Raw genomic sequence first — 21,021 nt, forward strand, 5'->3', positions numbered from 1 at the left:
TTACTTATGATGCCTGTGTGGGTAGTGAGAAGGAGAGGACTCAGAGCTGAGTCACCGAGACTTTGATGGGGCAATTCACTCAGCTGTCTAACACTAGTTGCCATTAAAAACAAACAAACAAAAAAACCCCTGTATTTTACACATATGCGATCACAGGACACAGAGCTTTGTAACCTAGAATTTCCACTTTTTGCATTGCAAACTGATTTCTGTGTCAGTAGGTATAGAACTGTCTCCTTCCCCCCTATTTTAATGTTTATTGATTTGAAAAATCTTATAAAGCACAAGCAAGTCAAAAAATCATTTGTCGTCTGATAAGTTGAGAAAATTGTAAAAAGTAAAAAAGGAACCCCCCCTGTTTCTATCTTGCTTCTGGAAGACGTGCCATCATCCCTCTGCCCTCTTGACCCCATTTTTTCCTTAAGGTAATACAGGAAAATATCAAGACGTTCCAGTGCACACACACACGTCTCTCCTTTCTCTCTCTCATAGTCATGGTGTGTATATTAATCTGCATCATGTGATTTCCACTGTTACTCTTTTCCACAAAAATCCCTGCCCTTGATTTTTGTCTCCAGAGGCCTGCGCTTCAAGAATTCCCACTGTTAACACAAGAGGGCGCTACCTCAAAGTTTACTGCTTCCTTTTTTTTGTTTATGTGTGTAGGTTATAATCTAGAGTCTGCTTCCAGTGAGCATCTAATGTACTGTGCATTTATTGTTTTGCACCTTGTCTGTCCCTCTTCACTGGGGTGTAAGTATTATGAGGGCAGGGATTTTTTTTTGTTAACAGATATGTCCTCACAGCCTATACAGTATTTTGTCCAAATAGGTGCTCAATAAATATTTGTGATAAATGGAGGCATTTTCAGCAGATTGTTTTCGTTTGCATTACTTTCACACATTTGAAATCTTCAGATGTCTTTGCCCTGTATCTCCCTTCTGGGTCTTTCCCCCTTGGCCTCATATGGTGTGCTCAGGAGGTAAACTAATTTTAATGTTAATCTAGAGAAAAGGGGAGTACAGTAATGAATTCCCCCAGAGGTCATGCAATGCTGGCCACAGTGACACATGCAGGGTTATTGTTACCTGGTCCTTGGGGTTATCTGTACTGCTGGCTCCCATCCCTCGCCTGCAGGCACAAGCTGATTAAATGGACATTTTTTTTTTTTTTTTTTTTTTTGTCTTTTGCCTTTTCTTGAACTGCTCCCGTGGCATATGGAGGTTCCCAGGTTTAGGGGTCTAATCGAAGCTCTAGCCACCGGCCTACACCAGAGCCACAGCAACGCGGGATCCGAGCCGCGTCTGCGATCTACACCACAGCTCATGGCAACGCCGGATCATTAACGCACTGAGCAAGGCCAGGGATTGAATCCGCAACCTCATGGTTCCTAGTCAGATTTGTTAACCATTTCGCCACAATGGGAACTCCCCAAATGGACATTTTTAAAAAAACTCTTTGGCATGCGGAAGTTCTGGGACCAGGGACTGAACCCACACCACAGCAGCAACCTGAGCCACTGCAGTGATGATGCCGGGCACTTAACCCGCTGAGCCAGGTGGACATTTAGACTCCCTTTGTGGGTTGGGAGAACTTAAGCAGCTGTTGAGTCTGTGTGATACTCACAGCCACAGCAGCACCATGCAGCAGCCACATCCCTTCCTTTCCAAAGGAAGGGAAGGGGTGAAAACATAGGACCCGCGATACTGTGTGACACTTTTATTCCTCACAACCATTGAAGGAATAAATAACGTCACCATTTTCGAGGAGGAAATTTCTCTCATCACAAGAATGTATAATAAAGGGAGAGAGTTGAGATTCCAATATAGCCTTTCAGGCCCCACGAACTGTGTTTTTTTGTTGTTGTTGTTTTTAAACCCTACACCCCTTTTTGGGAAAAGTTCAGAACAGATTGTTTGATAGTTTTTTTCTTCGTCATTACTTTGAAAAGGTCACTTCGGCATTTGATTTACATTTGCTCACAAGCCCCAGATCATTTTCCTCCCCTCCTCCCTTCCTTTTTTGTTCCTTGACTTTGTAAGGCAACAGAGGATAGCTTTGCATGATGTACTGGAGATGCCTTCTTTTGTGGGAAATGCCAGGCAAATAAAAGTATATAAGTCGTCGCTGGTGGAAACCTACACTGGAAAATATGATTTCAGCTATAGTTCTCTGGTGTTTTTTTTTTTAAATGCTATTTTTGCTGATCTCTACTCAGAGCCACGGAAACAGATGGCCACATTGGCTGCGTTTGCTGCTAGCTTTTATGTCCCCTTTTCTCATATACGTTTATGGTGACTAAGTTTACTTTGAAAAACATATGCTAGGAAGGATGACATATTTTTCAGATTGAAGTTGTCTAGGAAAAAAAGCGTACTTGAGAAAGAATCTGTAAAATCAACAAAGCAGATTTACCTCCTAGAAAATCCATTCTCTGATGAGGCCATTTTATCGCCAGACCTTTCTGGCAAGAAATGCCCACTCCCCCACCCCCCACTCCAAGAAATGCCAAACTCCTCAGCTTGGCAGCCTGGGGTCTTGCACATCTGGTCTCAGATGATTTTTCAGACTTTTCCCTCTGATTCCAAGATTGTGTATGCTCTTCTCCAACAAAATAGGAGTGTGGATTTTTGGAGTCACCAAGCTCTTTGGAGTCACCAAGTCTCTCTTTTTTTGCTCATTGCTCTTTCTTTTACCTGGAGAGTTTTTTTCTTCTTTTACTTAAGAAAAGCACTGATTCCATTTCTCCTAACTCCAGTACCACCTCCTCCAGAAAGCTCTTAGGATTGGATTTGCTTTCACAACTCTAGACCTCACCAGTCTATCCTTTTTTTTTTTTTTTGGCTTTTTAGGGCTGCACTTGTGGCATATGGAGGTTCCCAGGATAGGGTTCAAATCGGAGCTGCAGCTGCCGGCCTACACCACAGCCAGAGTCACACAGGATCTGAGCTGCGTCTGAGACCTACACCGCAGCTGATGGCAGTGCCAGATCCTTAACCCACTGAGCGAGATCAGGGATTGAACCCACAACCTCATGGTTCCTAGTCAGATTCGTTTCCATTGCGCCAAGGCAGGAACTCCATCTATCCCTTTTTTTTAGGACACTTATACTAACTACATCTTTTACTTTATTTCTGCTCCAATTCAGAGAACAATTTCAAAGTTTTTCATTTTTTAAAAATGATGCGATTCCCATTGTAGCTCAGCAGTAACAAACCCGGGACTAGTATCCATGAGGACCTGGGTTCGATCCCTGTCTTCGCTCAGTGGGTTAAGGATCCAGCATTGTGTTGAGCTGTGGTGTAGGTTACAAACGTGCTTCAGATCCCGCGTTGCTGTGGCTGTGGCGTAGACCAGCAGCTACAGCTCCGATTCGACCCCTAGCATGGGAACCTCCATATGCTGCAGGTGCGACCCTAAAAATTAAAAATTAATTAATTAATCACTTAATACACCAGGCCCAGTTCATGGCTCTCACCTCCTAGCTAGCTGTCTCCTGTTACAAGTAAGAGTTCTATTAATATCTTTGAATGGCCTTTCATTTTTGAGATGGGTCTTATGCAAAGAAATAGGTGTATTTTTGCAAATGGACTCAAATGCAGACACACATGTGGCAATGAGTCAGAGATTCCTGGAATGCACTGGAGGACAAACATACTGAACTGAAAGAACTCCCTGCAACACTGCCCTCAACTTCTCTCCAGCCCTTAGAAACAGAAGTGACCCTTTGCTGCTGTGAATCAAGAGGCTGGAGGCGGGTTGGCAAATGGATGTGGTCATTACCACACTCCAGTAAGTGGTACCCACAGCAGACCTCATCACCTGTGACGACACCGCCAAGCCCAGACAGGGCCTGTGACTCTGTCACCACTAAGTGCTAGACTTCTTCTCCCAACAGATCAGAGTTGGCAAGAGAGAGAAGTCAGGGTGAAAAATATTTGGCACCTTTCAGTTGGAAGAACATTGGGGTGGTACTTGAGTCAAAAATGGAAGACTCGGACTTACTGAAGGTTACTAAGAAGTGAAACCATGTATGCAAAAGTACATTATAAATTAGGAAATGCTAAAAATGCTGCTGGTTTTTTTTATTGGTTGCCCTCCACTTTACCGAAGTGCTTTTGAGCATTTCAAATGCCTGAAGGATGGGCGTTACCTCTATTTTATGATTGTGGAAATAGGGCTTGGATGTTAAATAAACTCGCCCAGGTCTCCAGGCTTGCAGTAAGCTATAAGCTGACACTCCACCCAGCTCTGTCTGACCTTGGCCCGCCCTCTTTGCACGAGGTCGTGTGGCTCCCAGATCATGCTCTGGGCACCTAAGTTAGCTACTACAACAATGATTTCTGCTATAATTAACATTCTACTTAAATATAAAGTGGATCAGGAGTTCCCGTCATGGCGCAGTGGTTAACGAATCCGACTAGGAACCATGAGGTTGCGGGTTCGGTCCCTGCCCTTGCTCAGTGGGTTAACGATCCGGCGTTGCCGTGAGCTGTGGTGTAGGTTGCAGACGCGGCTCGGATCCCGCGTTGCTGTGGCTCTGGCGTAGGCCAGTGGCTACAGCTCCAATTAGACCCCTAGCCTGGGAACCTCCATATGCCATGGGAGCGGCCCAAGAAATAGCAAAAAGACAAAAAAAATAAAAAATAAAAAAATAAAGTGGATCATATTCCTTCTAACTCTCCCCAAGCTGTGCCATTCCTACGCTGCTTCCTTACTGAGCCTCCTGCTTTGAAGGATGTGTGCACAAGCTTGGCTCCAGCAGAGAAATCAGGAGACAGGAAATAGCAAAGGAGAAAGGAGAAAAGGCCAGGGTCAGGTCAAGAGCTTCCCACGACGTCTCTGGTCTCGCACGAACCAAATAGAAGCCTTGAGGAGGTCCTGGAAGCCAAAGGCGATAATCGAGAGAGATTGATGTGCTGAAGATTAGGAAACACATTTGCAGCTCGGACTGACATTGATTGGACTGACTGATTATCTTAGAATGTCTGCATGCTTAAATAATATTCATGAATTCTCATCTTGCTTCTAATGTCTTATAACTTAAAGCAGCTTTATGCCTACGCCCTGGATTCTGGTAGGTGTCTGATGTCAGTCTCGATCACCTGTGAGGCTTGAGGAGCTGCTCTGGGGTTGGTGAATTCCAGGGTTTAGTGAATTTTCTAGATCAGGGGAAAGCTTTTTTTTTGGTCTTTTGTCTTTTGTCCTTTTTAGGGCCGTACCTGCGGCATATGGAGGTTCCCAGGCTAGAGGTCGAATCGGAGCTGTAGCCGCCGGCCTACTCCAGAGCCACAGCAACGCCAGATCCGAGCCACATCTGTGATCAACACCACAGCTCATGGCAATGCCGGATCCTTAACCCACTGAGCAAGGCCAGGGCTCAAACCTGCAACCTCATGGTTCCTAGTTGGATTTGTTCCCAATGCTCCACGATGGGAACTCTGGGAGAAAAAATTCTAGTGAATTTCTACAAACCAACTTAAAAAAAAAAATGCACAACCCAGTAGAAAAATAGCCTGAGAGGAGCTCCCATCGTGGTTCAGTGGTGAACCAATCTGACTGGCATCCAGGACGACGCAGGTTCGATCCCTGGCCTTGCTCAGTAGGTTGAGGATCTGGCGTTGCTGTGAGCTGTGGTGTGGGTCACAGATGAGGCTCGGATCCTGCGTGGCATAGGCTGTGGCGTAGGCTGGCAGCTACAGCTCTGATTAGACCCCTACCTTGGGAACCTCCGTATGCCCCGGGTTCGACCTTAAGAAGCAAATAGAAGGGAAAAAAAAAAGAAAAGAAAAATGGCCTGACAATGTGAACAGGCAGTTTACGGAGGAGGAAACTGAATGGCCATTTGACATATGAAAAGCCGGACATCTCACTGGCAACCAGGGAAAGGCAGATTAAAGTGAGAAAATAATAACATATCACACTCATCAGGTTGACAAAATTCAAGAGCTTGCTAACCTCAGGATTGGTGAGGATGTGAGGAAAGAGGAGCATAAGCGTGCAGGAGGAGTATAAATTGGCTCAGGGTTTCGGCAGCAGAATGTGGCCATATGTGGCACAGCTGCAGATATAAACACACCTATCCCAGCAATTCCCTTTCTAGGCATATGTTGTGGACATGTGCACAGGAGACAAATACAGGGGTGTTGCTGCTATGGTAAAAAGAAAAAAATTGGTAAAAATCTAACTATCCATCAAAAAGGAAAGAGATGATTAAATTGTGCGGTAATCTTAAGATAATTGAATACTATTCAGCAGTTAAAATATCACAGTGTTGAATATTAAAAAAAGCAACTTCTGAAAGAATATATACACTATGATACCAAGTAGGAAAAAAAATGTTAAGCACAAAATCCTTCTTTATATTGTTTGCGGATTGACACTTATGGGGTTAATATATAAAACAGGGCAGGGGGGAGCAATACACCCAGTGCAGCGTGGTGGTTATTCTTGTAATATTTTTCTTCTTAAAAAAATACACATAGGTATATCTGTGCAAAAAAAAAATTTTTATGGGCACACCTGTGCATAGGCAAGTTCCCAGGCCAGGGATTGAATCCAAGCTGTACCTGTGACCTATGCTGCAGCTGCTGCACCTCGGGAGCCTTTAGGCCACTGGGCCCCTGGGCCAAGCTGCTGCATTCAGATTCTTTTTTTTTTTTTTTTGTCTTTTGCCTTTTTCTAGGGCCGGATCCTTAACCCGCTGAGCAAGGCCAGAGATCGAACCTGCAACCTCATGGTTCCTGGTCGGATTTGTTAACCACTGAGCCATGACAGGAACTCCTTTTTTTAAAAAAATATTTTATAATTCAAAAACACACCTTAGAAAATAAGGGTGTCGTTATGTAATAAAAGGTTCAGTATCAGATTCTACTCCTTTAGAGATTAGGGATAATCTTGCTTGTCATTTACTCTCCAGTGGCTAATTTCTACTTGGCCTTAGGTGTGTCTTTAAACCCTTCAGCCTTACTCGTTGCAGGCCCTCTTAGAGGGTTAAAGGCCTTTTCTGCACACTTTCTGAGCACCCTCTTTTTTCCTTCCAGCAGCACTTCTCACTTAGTCGTGCAGTTTCCTGTTTACTTACTGTACGGGCCCCCTAGACCCCATGATGTTCCTCTGGGGGCAGGTGGCTTGTTTACTGTACCATCTCCAGGGACTGGTGTGCAGACATGCACAACAGATATTTATCAATGACTGCAGGAATGAATGGATACTTCAGTGGCTTCCATTGATAAGCACAAGAGTTGGGTACCTGAAATCACTGCTTGCTGGATTGAAACTGTAAAGCAGCATTTGTTGGCCCAGAAGAGCCCTGTGTCTTTTTCTTGGATTTGGCCTGCAGTGGCCCTTGGAGAGGAAGGACAAGGTGACATTTGTCACATAAAGAAACCTGGTCCTAGATCCACTGACACATCCAATCCAAGACTAGGTTCTCATTAACCTATGCAGGGCCCATACCCCACCCTGCTGAATTTCCTGGGCACTGGGAGATCAGGGGTCCCTGTCCATCAGCCAGGCCAACTTTTGACAGGGAGGACTACTGCACCTGCCTCCCCTGCCATCCATCAGCCCAGCCCCTGCTTTGTCCTGGGCTCTGGTTGGGTCTGGCTTGCCAGCCCCCAGGTGGCCTCCCTGGGGAGCCTGCTCTCAGCCTCACTTCCTTCTTACTTGCCCCTGGCCCCGAGGTCCCCTTGAGAAGCGCCCTGCTGACTCCTACTCAGAGAACTGGCTTCCTTTCCTTCCCTCCGTCTCTCATGCACTTGTTGATTCAATGCAATTTGCTGCCCTTTCAAGCTCACCTCCATCTAGTCTAGCTGGCATTGGCCCAGCCCCTGGCTCCACAAGAGAGGCAGAACTTCTGCCCTCCCAAAGCCTGCTGTTGGCTGCAATCTGCTGGTGTCTGTCTTAAGACCATCTCTTGGCCAGACCAGATCCCTGAAGTCTTAGCTCACGAAGCCCCATGGGGAGGGCACTTAGGACCTTGGTTTTCTTGACATTGCAGGGAGAGCCTCAGCTCTACCCAGGTAAGACTTTGGGTGAAATGACTGATTTTGTTTGCTCAACCTCTGCTTCTTTATTTGCAGAACAATACATAACAGCTTGCAGCAGAGTTTTGAGACAATAATTGGGGTAGTAGAGTGGTCAGGTTGACATAGTGCTTGAACCCGAAGCCTGGTTCTGTCCCTTCACTTCCCCCATCCGAAAGAGCATGATCCCAGTCCCGAGCTCATGCGTGGAAAACACTTAAAACAATGCCTGATCCAGTATGGGCACAATTCAAAGGTTTGCTGGTGTGAGCAGCACCCAGTAAACAGTAAGCACGCAACACACATTATATTCTGTTACTATTACTCGTACTCATCAGAGTCCGATTCAGGCTGCTGTACCCAAAATACCACAGACAGCATGGCTTATAAACAACAGAAATTTCTCTCTCACAGTCTGGAGGCTGGCAAGTCCCAGATCAAGGTGCTGACAGATTTGGTGTCTGTTGGGAGCGGGAGTCCTAGTTCATGGACGGCTGTCTTTTTGCTGTAACCTCACATGGTGGAAGGAATGAAAGTTCTCTCTGGGGTCACTTTTATAAGGGCACTAATTCCACTCACGAGGGCCTCACTTTCATGACCTAATCACACCCCCAGAGGCCCTGGGGGTTCAACATTGGAACTTTGGGGAGGACATCCATGTCTTCCCCCCATTCATGTCTTTCTCACATGCAAAATGCATTTATTGTATCCCACCATCAATTCAAAATCCAAAGTCTCATCTAAATATTACCTGAATCAGGTATGGGTGAGACACAAGATGTGGTTCATCCTGAGGCAAATTTCTCTCCAGCTTTGAACCTTTGAATGCAAATGAGTTATATGTGTAATAGTGGGGCAGGCATAGAAAAGACATTCTTATTTCAAAGGGAGAAATCAGAGAGATGAAAGGATGATAGGTCCCAAGTCAGTCCAAACGACAAAGCAAACTTCATGAGATCCTGTATATATATTGCATTTGGAGTGGATAAGCAACGAGATCCTGCTGAGTAGCACAGGGAACTCTGTCTAATCACTTGTAACGCAACATGATGGGGGATCATGTGAAAAAAAGACTGTGTGTGAATGAGTAACTGGATCACTTTGCTGTACAGCAGAAATCGACAGATCATTGTAAGCCAATTAGAATTAAAGAAAACTTTTGATATATACACTTTAAAAAATTATAGTTGATTTACAGTATTGTGCCAATTTCTGCTGTACAGCATAGTGACCCAGTCATATATATATATATATATATATATATATATACACACACACACATATGCACATTCTTTTTCTCGTATTATCTTCCATCATGTTCTATCCCAGCAGACTGGATATAGTTCCCTGTGCTGTGCAGGAGGACCTCATTGCTTATCCTCCATGAGATCTTAAGGCTTTAGAATTATTGTCTTTGGCTTGATTCTCTGCCCTCCAGGCCCACTGGGGTACAGGTCCCACCTTCTGGACACACTGGGACAGAGGTCCTGCCCCTGCAGCTTTGTAGGGCAGGGGTCTGACCCCCAAAGGCTCCGGAAGGCCCAGCCCCTATGGCTTTGGAGATGTAAGGGTGAATGAGATGATATATGAAAACACTTGGCATGTAATAAGTGTTCAGTGGATGTTGGTCCTTCCTGACCCTCGATCTTGGAGAAGGGCTGCCTCAGACAGTGACCCCCGCCACTCTTGTCATCCTCTCCCCTGAGTTAAGAATCCAACTGTAGGAGTTCCCGTCGTGGTGCAGTGGTTAACGAATCCGACTAGGAACCATGAGGTTGCGGGTTCGGTCCCTGCCCTTGCTCAGTGGGTTAATGATCCGGCGTTGCTGTGAGCTGTGGTGTAGGTTGCAGATGCGGCTCGGATCCCGCATTGCTGTGGCTCTGGCGTAGGCCGGTGGCTACAGCTCCGATTGGACCCCTAGCCTGGGAACCTCCATATGCCGCGGGAGCGGCCCAAGAAATAGCAACAACAACAACAACAAAAGACAAAAGACAAAAAAAAAAAAAAGGAAAAAAAAAAAAAAAAAGAATCCAACTGTAGGTTGGAAAAGTTCCAAGTTGGCACCTTTGTGGCATTTTGACCTTGAGATTGGTGAGCAGGTATGTTTCCGTTCTACCTTGACCCTGAGCTAAGGCTGCCAGGCACAAACCCATCACGGGCATTTAAATTAGCATGTATTCCATAGCATTCCCGAGAGAAGGTTGGAAGGAACCTGGGAGATCATGGGTCTATCTGACAAAATTTACAAGATAGAAACAGGTCCAGAGATGCAACACGAGCTGCCTGAGGTCACAGAGCCAGTTGTGGGCAGGCAGAAACTAGCCGTGCACACCTGGATGCCCCCGTCTGTCCTCTAAGAGGAGGAGGCCCCAAGGGGGTGCGTGCAAACCAATCTAAACAATTGAGATGGATCCTGACCCTCATCTGAGGGTTGAATTTATCTTCTTTCACCTCTCGCCAGAGCGTAACCTCTACCATGTTTGAAAATCTCCAGATGAGGAGAGCTGTGTTTCAGGCTTCCCCACTTAAAAACATTTGATTCCAGCACAAATGGAAAAGAGAAGCCATTTCTGTCTTCTTGCATCTTCTCAGCCCTTGCATGTCTTGTCAAAGCCATCGTGAGTTATATACCTTCTCCAGCTCTGTATAAAGACCAGGATGCAGTTGATGGTTTATTTTGTAACCTGTGCATTCCTTTGCGAAGTGGTGAACCCAGAGAGACCTTGTCTTAAAGTTTTTAGAGGGACGTGCCCCTAAGAATACAGCACGAGGATCTTAGCATCCAGGCACACTCCTGATAAGGTGCAAGTGTACCTGGCTTGGTGGACCTTTTGTAAGAGTCTCAAGCTATAGCGAGGACACAGATACAGATTGCATTGCGTGACTAGGCAGAGGTGCATCGTTCTGTACCAGGCACAGGTATCCAACACAGAAGAGTTATGCTTCCTCTTTCTGGGTGCTTGCTGTGCAGCTCTGATCCAAAATACTGAAGCACACACAAAATAGAACATTGATGGAGTTTCAGAGATGTCTAAAACCTGATGATTTTTCCAAGAGTTTTTTTAAGAGCGTTTTTAGGTTCCCAGCAAAATTGAGCAGGAAGCATTTCTCATGTACCTCCTGCACCCCACTCCCACCCCCCAGGTACAGCCTCCCACATTATCAACACCTCCCAACATAATGGTGCATTTGTTGACGAACCTTCACACCACATCATTATCACCTGAAGTCCATAGTTTATATGCTATTGGTTTGGACAAATGTACAAGGACATACATCCATCATTATGGTATCATTCAAAGTGTTTTCACTGCCCTAAAAATCCTCTCTGCTTTTTTTTTTTTTTTTTTTTTTGCTTTTTAGGGCTGTACCTGCCACTTATGGAGGTTCCCAGGCTAGGGGTTGAATTGGAGCTATAGCTGCCAGCCTACACTACAGCCACATCAACACCAGATCCAAGCCGCGTCTGCGACCTACACCACAGCTCTCAGCTCTCTGAGTGAGGCCAGGGATTGAACCCGCAACCTCACGGTTCCTAGTCGGATTCGTTCCCAATGCGCCACAACGGCAACTCTGGTGCTCTGTCTTGTCATCCTTCCTCTCCCACCTGTCACCCCTGGCAACCACTGATCTTTCTACTGTCTCCACACTTGTGCCTCTTCTAGAGTGCTGCCTGTAGTTGGAGTCATAGGGTATGCAGCCTTTTCATACTGGCTTCCTTCACTTAGCAATGTGCGTTTAAGATTCCTCCATGTCTTTTCATGGCTTGGTTACTCATTTCCTTTCGGCACTGAGTAATACTGCATTGTCTGGTTATACCACTGTTGATTTATCCAATCACCCACTAAAGGACATCTTGATTTCTTCCAGGTTTTGGTAATTATGAATAAAGCTTCTATAAATATCAGTGTGCAGGGTTTTGGGAGGACATAAGTTTTCACCTAAGTTGGGTAAATGACAAGGAGTGTGGTTGTTGGACTGAAATATGACACATTTAAATAGATGAAAATGAACAAAAATTGTTTTAGAAGTGGGAAATTAACCAAAGGTAAACTAAACCACCTGTTTTTTGAGGGAAAAAGGAAATTATGATTTGTTATGAAAGAAGGGGAAAAGGAAGTTTTGGTCTGATTTTTATTCACTAATAGATTTGACCAGGAAATAGAACTGATGTTTTTCAGTCTCATGTTTATGAAAAAATATAACTTTACTCCAGGGGAAAAAAGCTATTTTTTTGGTGAAATTAGTGCTGTGAAAGTGGTGTTTTTCATGCTTCTATTAGAAATTATAATTAGGAGTTCCCATTGTGGCACAGTGGAAACGAATCTGACTAGGAACCATGAGGTTGTAGGTTCGATCCCTGGCCTCGCTCAGTGGGTTAAGGATCTAGCATTGCCGTGAGCAGTGGTGTAGCTCGCAGACACGGCTCGGATCTGGTGCTGCTGTGGCTGTGCGTAGGCCAGCAGCTGTAGCTCTGATTTGACCCCTACCTGGGAACCTCAGATGCTGCAGGTTAGGCCCTAAAAACCAAAAGAAAAAAGAAAAAAAAATTATAATTAAAGTGTCTGAGTTTAAAGCTGAGCATCTATGTTTAGTTATGACACAGGGTGAGGCTATCAGAAATTTTTTAACTCCAAATTTTCACTGTGTTTTCCTTTATGAATTCATTGCCGCTGGGTTTTTCCGTGAATTAGAAACATGTGTGTGCAATACTTTGGAAAGAAGATTATTTGCTTAAACTTTATAGGCTGAGCTAAATATAGAAAAACACTGTTGCTATTTTTGGGATGTCTTACCAGCCAAACAGTATACATAGTTACTGAACGTATTAAACAAAACATTGAGAAGGGAAGAGAGATTTAATAGCGAAATATATTAATTTTAGCTAATTTTGAAGTGTCACATTAAATGAATTGATTGGTATTTCTAATGAAGAGAGAAATTTATCATAGAGTAAATTTCTGTTGGAATAAGATTGCTGAATGCAGAGAGGAAAATGGCATCGTGAAACTTATTCTTGGGAGAATTTGTTACTGCCTGGTTCCCTCTACAGTTACAAGTTCAATGGCTCCCTTTTTACACTACAGAGTCTTCGGATTTCCAGCTGGGCTTCAGCCAGCTTTTAGTTTTGCAATGTAGTGAAGGTGGCTGGAACATTAAAAATGTTCCTATTAAACATTTATTTGCTGTTATTCTGGCTAACAAACTGCAACTTGATGCAGAAAATCAAAGCATAAAATTAGAGGCCTTAATTTTTTTTTTCTTTTTTTGGTCTTTTTGCCATTTCTAGGGCTGCACTTGCGACATATGGAGGTTCCCAGGCTAGGGGTCTAATCAGAGCTGTAGCCGCTGGCCTACGCCAGAGCCACAGCAACTCGGGATCTGAGCCACATCTGCAACCTACACCACAGCTCACGGCAATGCTGGATCCTTAACCCACTGAGCAAGGCCAGGGGTTGAACCCACAACTTCATGGTTCTTAGTTGGACTCATTAACCACTGAGGCACAAGAAGAACTCCAAAGGCCTTAATTTTTAAAAAAAATTTTTTATTGGAGTATTGTTGAGTTACACTGTTGTATTAGTTTCAGGTGTGCAGCAAAGTGAATCAGTTATACATATACATATATCCATTCCTTTTTAGCTTCTTTTCCTATGTAGCTTATTACAGAGTATTGAGTAGATTTCCCTGTGCTTTGTGGTAGGTCCTTGTAGATTACCTATTTTGTATGTAGTAGTGTGTATCTGTTAATCCCAGTGTCCTGATTTATCCCTCTCTGCAACATTTCCCCTTTGGTAACCATAAATTTTAGAGACCTTGATTTCAGTGTTGGCACGGATCTGTCAAAGTAGAGTGTTCTTCAGCTAATCCCCTGAACTTAGTGTCTATCTCCTAATGTCTTCACAAAACATCCTTCCACTCTTCCCTTGTACTTTTTTACATGTACTCACTAACGTAATGAGCATTCTTTGCTTTGAGGCTGGTCTTCAGATACTCAGTCTTGCCACCCAAAGACTCCATTTTGAATTTGGCATCATTTTTATTTGTAGTATTTTCTTTGTCTTTTGAGGGCTGCCCCTGTGGCATATAGAAGTTCCCAGGCTAGGGGTCGAATCAGAGCTGCAGCTGCCGCCCTACACCACAGCAGCGTGGGATCCAAGCTACACCACAGCTCACATCAACGCCGGATCCTTAACCCGCAGAGCAAGGCCAAGGATCAAACCCATGTCCTCATGGATGCTAGACAGGTTTGTTAACCGCTGAGCCATGACAGGAACTCTGGCATCATTTTTAATGTATGAGTACATGTATGTGCTTGAGAAAAAGCAAGAGGCATAGATGGGATGTGTGGGGAAGAGAAAAGCGAGATTACCAGCCTGGTCGAGCAGGGTCCATTTTTTAGGGAGCGATATCTGAACCATCTGAATGTGTGAGAGGCTGGCAATGCCTGTGCACCCCGAGCCTCTGCCCAGAATGACAGGAACTTACCAGCCAAATCTTGGCTGATTCACGCCAAGGCTTAGACAGTGAAAGTAACACCAGGAGTGCAGTTGTACTGCTAGACTCCACAACCCATAAGAGGGAGGGAAAATATTGAGAGATGGTGGGGGGGGGGACCCGACCCAGAATTAGTCTTGGCTACACACAATTTCTTCTTTGCTCTCAACTGTTTGTCTATAAACCCCACCCTGAACTTGAGATCTCCAGCCCATCACCTTGGCTTGCTTGCTTTGTTTATAACATGTCATGCTGTATTAGTCAGGGCTCTCCAGAGAGACAGAACCAATGGGACATATTACAGATATAAATATAAGAGGAGATTTATTATAGGAATTGGCTTATGTGTTTATGGAGGCTGAGAAGTCCCACGATCTGCCGGCTGAGAGCTGGAGAACAGGGAGAGCCAGTGGTGTAGTTCAGTACAAGTCTGAGGGCTTGGAGTTCCCACTGTGGCAAGTGAGTTAAGAATCTCACTGCAGCAGCTAGGATTGCTGTGGAGAAGCAGGTTCCATCCCTGGGATGGGAACTTCCATATGCCAAGGAACAGCCATTTAAAAAAAAAGAAAAGAAAAAGTCTGAAGGTTTAAGAATGGGGTGTGGGGGTGGGTGCTGATGGTGTAAGTCCTGGTCAGAGTCTAAAGGCTTGAGAACCAAGGGCAGTGATGTCTGAGGACAGGAGACGATGGATGTCTCAGCTCAAGGAGAGAGGGAGGGAGAGAGAGAGAGAGAAGGAGAGAGAGAGAGAGAGAGAGAGAGAGAGAGAGAATTTGCCCTTCCTCTACCTTTGGTTCTATTCCGGACCTCAATGTCTTGGATAATGTCCACCCAGCTTTGGGGAGGGTGATCTTCTTTTGATCTTCTTTACTTACTCTACCCATTCAAATGCTCATCTCTTTCAGAGACACCCTGGGTCACACCCAGAAATAATGCTGACCAGCTATCTGGGCATATCTCAGCAACACATTAAAATTGACCATCACACATACCCATCAGTAACCACCACCAACTGTTGCTACAGCTGAAGTTTCTTCTCCTCTTCCTCCTTCTCCTTCTCCCTCTCCCTCTTCTCCTTCCTCTCCTCCTCCTTCTCTTCCTCCTCCTAATCCTCCTCCTCCTTCTTCTTCTACTACCACTACTACTTACTACTACTACTACGACAGCCAGCGAACATCAGCTGACATTTCCTGAGCACCTACTCAGGATTGTGTAAGAATTCAGGCTGAGTGCTTATATGCATCCCATTTAATCCTGAAACTAACCCTTTGAAGTGTGGGTTCCATTATTATACAGGCTCAGAGACTTTATCTAAGGCCCTTAAACCATCACCACATAGAGGGATTTTTAAAACTGAGATATAATTCACAGGCCATGAAATCTGGGGTCTTAATGTTATTCACAAAGTTGGGTACTGATCACCTCTATCTAATTCCAAAATATTTTCAACACTTCAAAAAGAAACGCTATACTCATTAGTAGACACTCCCCATTTTTCCCTTCCCCCAAACCCTAGAAATCACAACAGATCTACTCTGTCTCTTTGGATTTATCTATCTTGGTTATTTCTTATAAGTAGAATCATACAATATATAGTCTTTTGTGTCTGGCTTCTTTCACTTAGTTGTAATGTTTTCAAGATCCGTTTATGTTGTAACCTGCATTGACATTTTATCACTTTTTATGACCAAATAAAATTCTGTTGTACACTACCCCTTCATCAGCTGGTAGATATTTGGGTTATTTAGCCATTAAGAATAATGCTACTGTGAACATTCATGAACAAGTTTTTTTCATGGACGTAATGTTTTCAGTTCATAGGGATTTTTTTTTTATGACTTTTCAGAATTTGATAGTACCCTCAGCTAATATATTTTCTGGAAACAAACTTTTATGCTGGTGCAGGGTGCCTGTGCACCTGCAAACTACCATTTATTAAAATGTTCTCTCCGCAGTGTGAGCTCCTATTTCTCTCCCATCTGCCCTAGTAAGGCTTGACTGCCAGAAATGAGCACCATACCTTCAGTCCTGCTAGCTGGTCCTGCTTCCCAGAAAGCTGGTTCCCTCATCGCCATCTTAAAAGTCCTGATGTCTTCCAGCCTGGATGCTGATTCTTCCTTTGCAGCCGGAAGTTATCTTTCGTTCCTCTGGGACTCCGTGGAGCCTTGGAGGTTTTCACTCTTCCTGCTGCCTCTTCAGGGCAGGCTTCAAGTTTGGTCACCTCTGCTCTTCCTTGCTAGGACAGGTGTTGCTTTACACAAAAGCTGCTAATGAATAAGAATATTTGCAAACCGAATAAATGCTTCATCAGTTGTATCATGATCAGTTGTATCATGATTTACAAGAAGAAATACATATATTTGGTCTTTGTCCCCCTTTCTGTTGCAGAGCTCCTTAAACCCTTGGAATTTCCTGTAAGGAAAGCGATAAAGGTGTCTTTTATTATGGTAATGAGGTGACTTTTGGAAAGCTGCTTGGTCACTTTAAGAGGGAGGTTGGTTGCTAAGGGAACCAACCTAGAGATTAGAAGGTTGAAACTTTCAGTCCCACCCCCTGAACTCTGGAGAAGGGAAAGGGGCTGGAGATTGAGTTCAGTTGCCAAAGGCCAATGATGTAATCGATCATGCCTATGTAATGATGCCTCCATAAAACCCAAAAGGATGGGGTTGGAAGAGCTTCTTGGTTGGTAAACAGATGCAGATTTGAAAAGAATGGTGTGCCCAGAAAGAGCATGGAAGCTCTGCCCCCTTTCCCCATACCCTGCCCTCTGCATCTCTTTCATTTGGCTCTTCCTGGGTTATATCCTTTTATAATAAACTGGTAATCTAGTAAGTAAAATATTTCCCTGAGTTCTGTGAGCCATTCTAGCAAATTAATCAAACCCAAGGATGGGGTTGGTGGAACCTCCAATCTATAGCTAGTTGGTAAGAAGCACAGGTGGCAACTGGCACTTGCGATTGGCGTCTGAAGTTGGGAGTAGGGGGGCAGTTTTGTAGGACTGAGCCCTTAACCTGTGGATCTGACACTATCTCAGGTAGATAGTGTCAGAATTGAGGTGAATTATAGGACACTCAGTTGGTGTCCTAGAAGATTAGGGTGATGTGGGAATAAAAAGAAACAAAACACATTGCAGCTGGTGTCAGAATCATAGCTGCCAAGTACCAAATGGTTTGGATTCACTTGAAATCAAGTTGAGTTTCCTTGTCGCTGGGATTACAATGGCTCTATTTTTAACTGGGTCTTGTGGTGCGAGGAACAGGGTACAGAGTGAAGTCATGCTTTAACGTGCTTCCCGCTTCCCCACCCCCCACATTTGAGCTGGTGGAGCGAAGCCTCTTGGCATCTCCCCTTGAACGCTCAGGTCTTGCTGTCCTGGCCCCTTGCTCCTCCGCAAAGGACGAACCTGGAGAAAGAGTAGGGCAGGAGAGTCAGATTTATTGGTGTTATGGTCAGGTTTGGTAGATGAGCAGCTCTTCCAGTTCCTGGGCCCCCCGGCCCCCGGCCCCCTTTAGTCGTCCCTTAATGTCTCAGGAAACCTGAGATGGTGAGACATTAAAGCTTCCTTTTACTGTTACTTAGATGGTAGACTCAGATTTTCTGTAGCTCCTTCTTGTGTTGATCTCTGCAGGCCTATTTGGATAGCCTATTGCTCTACCCAGAGCAACCATATCTTTTTTTAAAATAAGGGATTGAGAACTATGGGAGTGGTTCTCAATCCTGGCTAATAACCAGAATCCCCCTCTCCCTCTCTCATACACACACACACACACACACACACACACACACACTGCTCCAAGGTTTAAGTAAATCCAGAGGTTGACGCCAGTGATGACTCTCCTCCTGAATTCATCCGGCTCACACATTTGTCTTGGTGGAGTGGAGTGATTTAATAATTGAGCACACATTCTCCGAGATGCCACAGTTCATTCTTTATGGTGTCACACTTGGCCCTCTTCACATGTGTATATGACTTGCCTGCCCTTTGAGGATTCAACCCTGCCACAGAGCAGCCAAATCATCCTCCTTCCTCTGTTACCCACCTGCCTTGGCATCACAGGTAGCTCCAATAGAGAGTCAGGGCTGGGAGCATCAGCAGCTTGGAGCAGTGATTGTTCAATCTGTAAGCCTTCTCAATTCTGGCTGAAAGAGAATCACTGGGGAGCTATTAAAAATTACTGATGCCCCTTTCTTTACATATATTCCTTTCCTGAGGGAATATACAATTTCTCGGAACATACACTTTTCAGATGGGAGGAAATGCAGTATTTTAAGAAAAATTATTTTCAATATGAGATCCGTTAAATTGTCTGATGTTAACAGTTTCCCTTTAATGAACTTCCAGAGTATAACAGAGTTTCTGTTAACAAGCTACATGCTGGCTGGGAATTAAGAACTTTCATGTATATTTCTTAGTGTATTGGGTATTAGAGCCCGGCACGTTACTGTCAAGCCCACACATTGGAAAGGTCCTTACCTTCCCCAGAAACGAGTGATTCTGCCCAGTCCTGGATCAGAACTGGAGCAGACAGAGACCTTTCTGAGTCTAAAAGGCATGTAAGGCTTAGGCAAGTTCAAACCAGGATCTGCAGGAGACTCCACCCTGATGTGTATATACATGGAAAATTGGATCCAGCTTTAAACAATGAAGCCTGAATGTGCCTATTTCCTGCCTGCACACTTTTCTTTGTAACTATTATATTCAGGATTTGGTCTGACTTAATTTTTTTTTTTTTTTGCAAGAAGTGCAATTTTCATTCTAAATTTAATGTAATTCCTCTTTTTTGCCTCCCTACCTCCTGCCGAAGAAGCAAAAAATTATCTCAGTCAGTTGGAGATAATTCAGGTTTCTTTAGTCCCTTTTGGGTTCCGCTCATCCTTTCCCCAGAGTTGCTTCTCAGTCCTGGGCACTGCTGTAGAGCTCAGGCTGCGGATTGGAGCGATGGTGTATGATGACAATGGTCATCCATCCAGCTTGTCCTGCCTGGTCCTTAGCTGTCCATCCACTCTCATCAAAATGATGTCACTTCCCCATAACTCTCTAGGTCTCTTGTTTTCTGAGCTAGTTCTTACTGTCATAAGGATGAAAGGCAGTTTTAGCTGTTCTCTCAAGGGCTGTTACTATTTTAAGGACAATGTCAACGAATCTCATGTCCTAAGTGCATTTCAAACTTTAGATGCACCCCAGCCATGCAGAGTCATGGTAAAATGAAAGATCTGACTCTGGAAGACTGGATTCGGGCAGGGCTTGAGAGTCCGCATTTCTACCAAATTGCCAGGTGATGCTGAGGCAGCTGGCCCATGGACCGCATGTTGAGTAGAAAGGCTATAAGGGCCACCAAGGCACTCACTTTCCCAGAGCTCTCAATCTCTATCTCTTCCACTTGCTTGGGGAAGTGATGGGGCAACAGGGAAAGATTTGGTTAAATGGCTGCAAAGAAGGAAAGAATAGCACTTCCCTAAGATGCTCTGAAGGCCCTTTTCAATTACCCAGGTAGATTCTATTAGAATATCACTCTTGACTTTCACCATGCCTTTATCCTTTATCTTGTGCCCATGCATCCTACCTGGGAGGAGGGAAAAAAAAGACACCTCTCCCTTCCCCATGGTCCTCTCTTGGTATTTATGCCCCTTCCCTTGAGTACAGACCAGACTTATTTCCTGGATATTAACAAATGGAATGCAGCAGAAGTCTTGGGAGGTCACTTCTGAGATTAGTTTAGAGAACAGCTGACTTCCTTCTTGGACAGGAACTCTTTCTTGGATCACTTATGCTGGGGGATCCCAGCTGCCATTTTTGTTTGTTTGTTTGTTTGTTTTTTAGGGCCACACCTGCGGCACATGGAGGTTCCCAGGCTAGGGGTCCAATTGGAGCTACAGCTACTGGCCTACGCCACAGCCACAGCCACACCAGATCCAAGCCATGTCTGCAACCTACACCACAGCTCACGGCAACACCGGATCCTTAACCTACTGAGCAAGGCGAGGGATCAAACCCACATGCTTATGGATCCTAGTCGGGTTCATTAACACTGAGCCATGACCTAAACTCCTCAGCTGCCATTTTGTGAGCAGCCCTATAGGGAGAGCCACATGCTGCAGCAGGAGGCTGGGGCCCCAAGGCCAACAGCTTGCAAGGGACTGAATCCTGGAAACAACTACGTGTGTGAGCTCGAAAGTGGATCCTTGTGTCTCAGCCAAGTCTTGAGATAATAGCAGCCCCTGACTAATAGCCCTGAATCAGAGGCACCCGGCTAAGATGCTCCTGAATTTTTGACCCACAGGAGCTGTTAGCAACTTTTTTTTTTTTTTTTGCCTTTTCTAGGGCCACTCCTGCTGCATATGTAGGTTCCCAGGCTAGCGGTCTAGTCTGAGCTGTAGCCGCTGACAGCAGTGGGGGATCTGAGCCGCGTCTGTGCCCTACACTACAGCTCATGGCAATGCCAGATCCTTAACCCACTGAGCAAGGCCAGGGATCGAACCTGCAGCCTCATGGTTCCTA

General features: G+C 44.8%; 1 protein-coding gene across 6 annotated transcripts in view; it reads left to right on the top strand.

The window, feature by feature from the left end:
- TBC1D1 (TBC1 domain family member 1) overlaps positions 1-21,021 on the top strand; it is a 219,571-nt gene that overhangs the window by 56,130 nt on the left and 142,420 nt on the right.

Source organism: Sus scrofa, chromosome 8 (assembly GCF_054392235.1).
Source record: "Sus scrofa isolate SSC_HxYL_T2T_F1_AM1 chromosome 8, Sscrofa_HxYL_maternal_Yorkshire_Landrace_v2.0, whole genome shotgun sequence".
Taxonomy (NCBI): Eukaryota; Metazoa; Chordata; class Mammalia; order Artiodactyla; family Suidae; genus Sus; species Sus scrofa.